At 33.0% G+C, this 7154-nt stretch overlaps 1 pseudogene; it reads left to right on the forward strand.

The window, feature by feature from the left end:
• Positions 1-6261: 6261 nt before the first annotated feature.
• Positions 6262-6380, forward strand: LOC120597367 (uncharacterized; annotated as a pseudogene).
• The last annotated feature ends 774 nt before the right edge of the window (positions 6381-7154 follow it).

Consider the following 7154-nt stretch of genomic DNA (forward strand, 5'->3'; position numbering starts at 1 on the left):
CTCAAGTCAGCTTCCTGTAGGGCTATAGGACTTTGACAATATAAAGCAAAGCTTTCTTAAGGAAGTACTCATATATTATATTTTCCTAAGGAAAAGATAACTTCCCTCTCAAACCCTAATGAATTTCATGTTTTATAGCTGAAATCTTATCTTTCTAAAAGAATAAAGATGTGAACTAAGAAACAAAACTTTTAAAGCTTGACTTAGAATCCTTGACGGCTCAAAATATTAATATATGCTGTATGTATGTGTTCAATGTCTAAATTAAATCTTTTTGTCTTTCTAAACAATTATAAAATAGTTTATAAAATCAAACAGCTTATACGAGGACATTTTATTTGCAGACTCCAGAAGTCAGAAAGGGCAGGCAGTGAAGTCAAAATCTATGCCACAATGTAAAGCATCTCTCGCCCAGTTCAGGCAAACAATGGTAAGTAAAATGAGAGTAAACAAAGCCAGAGAAAAACTTCAACGACTTCTGAAATCCCAGAATATTCCTTATTAAACCTCATACCTAGTATTAGGCGCCTCTCATTCTCAAATGATATGTCGCTCCATGGCATACTCCAGGCAATTCTTAGAAGGCCACATAATCCACCTTCAAAAGATCTTGGATTTTATCTGGCCCCAAATGGAAAAGAACATTTACCCTTTACCATAGTTGCAATCTTTTTTCTTTGGGGAGAAATAAAAGATGGTGATTTGTGTCAGAATTAGTACCTTTCTTAAGGGAATTAACAACCGTGCTTCCTTGGGGTTATCCTAGAACCTTAGACTCTCAGATTAGATCCTTATAGGTTGTTAAATGAACCATCATTACATTCAAAGTGAGATGAAAGAAATTGTGTGAAGATACTAAAAGATTAAAATGGCAAGCTTAGCTATAAATCAAAGAAAGCTCCCTTTCTTTCCTGCTACAGAATAAATGAGTCCTAAATACATAAGGAAATATTGGGGAGTCAATGACACAAAGAAACTTCCTATGTACAATCCAGACTTGGCTGCAGTTATTATTATGCTGTATAGTCTTTTTCTATTTCAAAAGGAACAAAACTGCAGGTCAGAAAATTTTAGAACTTGGAAAAAAAAAATTTCAGTTTGATTGTACAGAGCCACATTTACTCATCCATTTTTGCCACATATAATAAGCATTTATTGAGTGTTCCATATGTATCAGACACTGCTATATCCAAGAGATACAAAGATGTTTTTAAGCCCTTCTCTTGAAGAACAAACAGTTTAATTGGGAAGATGAAAACTCAACAGTAGATAATTAAAATATAATATCATAATTGCTCAGAGAGATACATATTCAGTAAATGATTTTGGTTTGTGCCAGATTTCAGAAAGAAAAGGACTGTACAAGAATCATGAAACCTTTGTTCTGCCAATAATTAATTATATGACTTAACAGTTCTCTTTTCTGAGATTCTGTTCTTTTATCTGCAAAACGAAAGTTCGACCAGATACTCTATATTTCCAGATCTATATCATTTCATTTCATGGAAATTTCTCTAATTAGTTCCCTGCAAATTCTCTTCATTATGTATGATATTTAGCAACTTACAAAGACAAAACTTATTTACCCTTTAGCTGTTCCATTCTTTCAAAAGAGGCTACCTACATGTCTTTTTCTCTTCTATTATCTTCTACTGATTACACCATTTGCTTCTTCCTTCGGTAAAGGAAACGGAGCACTTTACAACTATTAGTCATCATAATGCCCAGGTAAGAAAATTTTTTTCAAGAGAAAAATACTGAAACTGTTCTTTGTTCCTACAAAATTCTCAATGCCCTGAAGGAAAATTCTGGCTCTTAAAATTTATATTTTAACAACATTTTGCAGGAGGAGACTGCTTTGCCAGTAAGAAAGGATTACTCTGTGTGTAAGTGGTCTCCATACCTATAATTATTTAGCATAGGTAGGAGAACTGCCATTTTCCTTGGTTCCTGGGGGAAAAGTAAAAATACGTCTAGGGCTCTCTCTGCACAGACCCCACTACAGAGGTAGAAATTTCCACTCTAAATTGTCTGATGGAAGGAAAGATAAGTGTCCCTACTGAAGAAGGTGGAAACAGATTGGAATCAATTCAGATACCTCTCATTCTCCTTTACAACATCCAAGTTTGGCTATAGTTTCCTGAGCCTCTGGACCAATGAGGATTAGAGAGACCTCCCTACATCTGATATGTTGTAGGTTTCCAGGTAGATTCACAAGAGGCCAAAGACTAAAAGATTTGGTGATTTCAGCTTATCTATGGTCAACTTTTTTCATTAGAAACTAATCTACAGTCATAAATCACTAAGCTTTGTTTTTCATTTAGTTTAATCTTAGAATGAAATTGCTTTTCAGATGAGTATAAAAGAATTTTTTCAAAGAAGACAAAGAATACTTTACATAAATGTATAACTATAATGTTTAATTTATCTTTATCTCCTATGTGTATAATAAAGATCTTGTCTTAAGCCTTGCCTTCATATGTGAGCAAAACTGATAAACAAGGGAAGAAGACTGACTGTAGTGAACATTCCTGTAACCAAAGCAAGATATTTTGCTACATATAGTCCACAGATAGGTATAGATAATAAGTAGAAAGATCAGAATGATAACTGCACCACTCCAATAAATGGCACCTGAGCTAATCTTATAAGCAAAGCAGAAAACTCCTTTCATAAAGAACCAGAGGCATTTAGGATGACTGTAACATTGCTGCTGGGCCCACGACAAAGCTTGTCATGAAGTAGAAGACCTACATATTCTTCTCACTTCAGAGAGAAACAGAGTAGAGTTCTGCAAAATGAAGACTCCAGTATCATCGCAATATCAACATCCAGCACAGCAGTGAAAGAGATCTCAGAGTTTAACAAATGTGTTGGTACCCTGAGGATATCCCCAGGAAGTGGCAGATCCACAGCAACAATGGATAAAGAGATACATAGCATATGACTGGCAGAATTAAAGGGCATAGATAGCATTACAGATATTAAATCCAGTACTAAATATATTTGTGATATCTCAAGTTTCCAAGAAATATTTGGGGATGAGTATTGTATAGTTCAGGATGTTTACATACTGTATTAGATGGAAGCAAGAATCTGTATTTCTTGGCTTCAGCAGAGACATTATTGATAAAAATAAAAAGGGGTATAACAATCTCTTACGCTGCCCCTACTTTGCCCTCAATTCATTTATTCATTCAACAATTGTTTTCTAAGCACCCACTATATCAGGTACTCTGCTAAGATTATGGTATACTGTGGTAAACAAAATACCCTTGATTCTTATCCTTATGAAATTCACAGATATTAAACAAACAAACAAATTAATTAATGTATTATTATATTATGATAGATGTTATAAAGAAAAATCGAGAGCTAGAAAAGAAAATAATGGGGTGCTGTAATATACTTTTGTTTGGTTAGTTAAAAAAGAGTTTCTGAGAAGATGGCATTTAAGGGAAATTTGAAGGAAAAAAGGAAGCCGTGGTCAAAGACATGTGGTGGGAAAAGTGTCGGTGTGCCTGAGAACTGACGACAGGATAACATAGCTGGAGTTTAGTGAAAAATTTCACCAAATTAGTTCTTAACCTGAATAGAAGAAACAGCTTTGACCCATTGTCTCAATTTTCTCCAGTGTCACAAAATAAAAAGGTGGTTATCAAGAAAAATAAAAGAATTGATGACATACCAGAAGTACTTGATAAACTCTTTCTCAACTTCTCATTAAAAAGTTGTATTGAAAACAAAAGAAAAGTGAGGAAGTTAACTAGGATTTGGTATAGGTAGTAAAAAAAGTGAAAACATGATATGTGGAGATGGGACCAAAGGTGTTATTTTGTTCTTCGATATCATAATTAGAGAAATATTGTTTTAAACGTGTATAAGATGAAGATATAATTGGTAGAATTTAAAACAGAAGTTCTCTCTTTTTAATCTCTTCAAAAGATAAAAGCAAACAAAATATGGTCCAAATATCAAGAGAGGAAACATAGAAAATGGCAATGAAGCACAGAAAATAGAATCCGTAATGGAAGATGACAGAAATAAGACCAAACAGATCAGTTACGACAATGTATGTAAATGTGCTGAACTCCCCAATTAAAAGGCAAAGACTCTCAGATTGGAGTAAAAAACAACATTCAACAATATGCTGTTTACAAGAGACAAACCTAAAACAAGATGACTTGGAAAGATTATAAATGAAAGATAGGCTAAGATAGAACCATATAATACAACAAAAAGATAACAAAAGTAGCAATATCCGTATCAGCCAAAGCAGAATTCAAGATAAAAACTATTAACAATATGAAGAGGATTATATTGTCTTTAGAAAAGATGCAATTTATATGAAGTCATAGTCATTATTAAATATATGTGCCAAGTAACAAAGAATCAAAATACAAAGGACAAAAACTCATATAAATATTTTTTTAAAAAATCATTACATTAGGAGACATCAATACTTCACATCAATTCATACCAAACTAGTTTAATAAAAATGAAAAAGAACATAGAGAATTTGATTTCTATTAAAATTCACACTTTCCAGATAGAAAACACACAGGTACTCCCTTGAGCAAAGGAAACAAAAGCAAAAATAAACAAATGGGACTACATCAAACTAAAAAGCTACTGTACAGCGAAGGATATCATCAATAAAACAAAAAGATAACCTACTATATGAAAGAATATATTCATAAATAATATATCCAAAAAGTGGTTAACATCCAAAATATATAAGGAACTCATACAACTCAATAACAAAAAAATAAACAACTGGATCAAAAAATGGGCAGAGGGTATCAGGAGACATCATTCCAAAAAAGATATTCAGATGGCCAACGGACATAAGCAAAAAATGCTCAACATCACTAACCATCAGGAAAATGCAAATCAAAACCACAATGAGATACTACCTCACACCTGTCAGGTGTTATCAAATGGCTGTTATCAAAAAGTAAACAAGTAAAAAGTGGTGGCGAAGATGTGGGGAAAAAGGAAATCCTGGTGCATTGTTGGTGGAAGTGTAAATTGGTGCAGCCACTATCAAAAAAGTATGAAGATTCCTCAAAAAACTAAAAATAGACCTACCATAAGACCCAGCAATTCTACTTCTCAGTATTTATCCGAAGAAAATGAAAACACTATTGTGAAAAGATATATGCACCTCTATGAAACAACCTTGGTTTCCATCCATAGATAAATAGATAATGAAGATGTGGCATATATACAGTGGGATATTACTCAGAAATAAAAACGAATGAAATCTTCCATTTGCGACAACATGTGTGGACCTAGAGTATATTATGCTAAGTGAAATAAGTCAGACAGAGAAAGACAAATACTATATGATTTCACTGATATATGGAATCTAAAAAAAATAAAACAAACAAAAAACAAAACAAAAACAGGCTCATAGATACAGAGATAAAACTGATGGCTGCCAGAAGGGAGAAGGGAGAGGAAGATGGGTGAAAAAGGTGAAGAGAAATATAGTAAATCCAAAAATGATTATTGAACTTAGTGTACTGATCACACTGTAAGATATAGAAACGTTAAATCACTATTGTACACTCAAAACTAAGTTTAAACAAAGTATTCCAACAGCAGCACAATTTTAAAACTCACACCTAAATAAATACTGCATCAAAGATGAAGCATAAATTAGTGCTATAAAAAACGAGGAAACACCAAAATGTTTAAAAAGAATAATAAGAGTTAAGATTTATTAGGTACTTAAATATAGCAGGGACTATGCCGATTACATTTCATGTATTAGTTCATTTGATTCTCACAACAAATATATGATAAATTAATATTTTTTCCCATTTACATTTACAGAAACTGAGGTTTGCACTGGTTAAATCATTTACCCAATGTAAAATATGTAACAAGTGGCAGATTAGAGACTTTATTGTAGTGGAGTAAAGGGATGGACCAAAGCTCTAGTCAGAGGCAATTATTAAACTTAAATTACTTTATTTAACTTAAATATAAATGTAAGGAGTTAGAAGTATGGGGGAAAATAACTTAATATTTAAGAAAGAAATAGATAATAAAGGTAAGAGCAATGATTCAGAAGACTGAGAGACAAAATGTAAAACAAATTCAAAATTTTAGTCTTTGGAAAAGATAAACATAAAATAGATAAACATCTGACAAATATAATCAAGAAAATGAGATAAAGAACTCTAACAAATTTGGAGATGAAAAAGAAAGCATAAAACTAGACATAACAGAAATTTTTAAATATACGATAGGGTCTACGGCCATGCCACCCTGAACAAGCCCGATCCCGTCTGATCTAGGAAGCTAGGTGGGGTTGGGCCTGGTTAGTACTTGGATGACAGACCACCTAGGAAGACCAGGTGCTGTAGGTGTAAAAAATAAAAAATAAGGGATTGTAAACTGACAAGGTCCTTGCAATCTGTGAGGTCAACCAAGGGTTGCCTCGCCGAATATAAACAAACAAACAAATAAATAAGTAAGTAAGTAAGTAAATAAATAAATAAATAAATAAATAAATAAAATATCTAAGAATATTATATTCAAGCCAATTCATTTGAAAATATGGTCAAATTGTATGAATACGTAGACACACTGACCCTCAACAATTATGGTATAATTAAGTTATAGAATTTTTTTTTACATAAGTAAATTTGAGTGTTTTCAAAAAGGAGAAATTATTTCTGGCTTTGTGGGAGGAGAGAACAAAGAAAGTTCAAAGACCTCTGTGTTTAACGAAACTTATTTGCTTTTTTTTCTTTTCTGGGCACTCAGTGAGACTATATTTCTCAGCCTCTCTATCATTTACCCTCTGGACAGTGGGATATGGGTGTTAGAGGTAAGTTACTAAGATTTTGAGATTTGATTGTTATAATAGGTAGCATTTCTTGCCCAATGTATATAGAAGGCTTACTGAAAGTCTTTTCTTTTCAATTTAAGCAATGAATGGGATGTCAATAAGGACTGTCAACCGATGGTCTTTGGAGCCAATTCAATGCCAACAGGAATCCCCAATTTGAGCTGCAGTAAAGAAGGAAACTTTATTCAGTGCAAACAGCTCAACTGTATTACAGCATGTCTGTAGAAAAGCTCAATAGTGTTACAGCTCAATTATGAAACAGCACAACTGTGGAACAGCATGGCTGTGA

This window comes from Pteropus medius, unplaced genomic scaffold (genome assembly GCF_902729225.1).
Source record: "Pteropus medius unplaced genomic scaffold, Ma_sr-lr_union100, whole genome shotgun sequence".
NCBI classification, from domain to species: Eukaryota; Metazoa; Chordata; class Mammalia; order Chiroptera; family Pteropodidae; genus Pteropus; species Pteropus medius.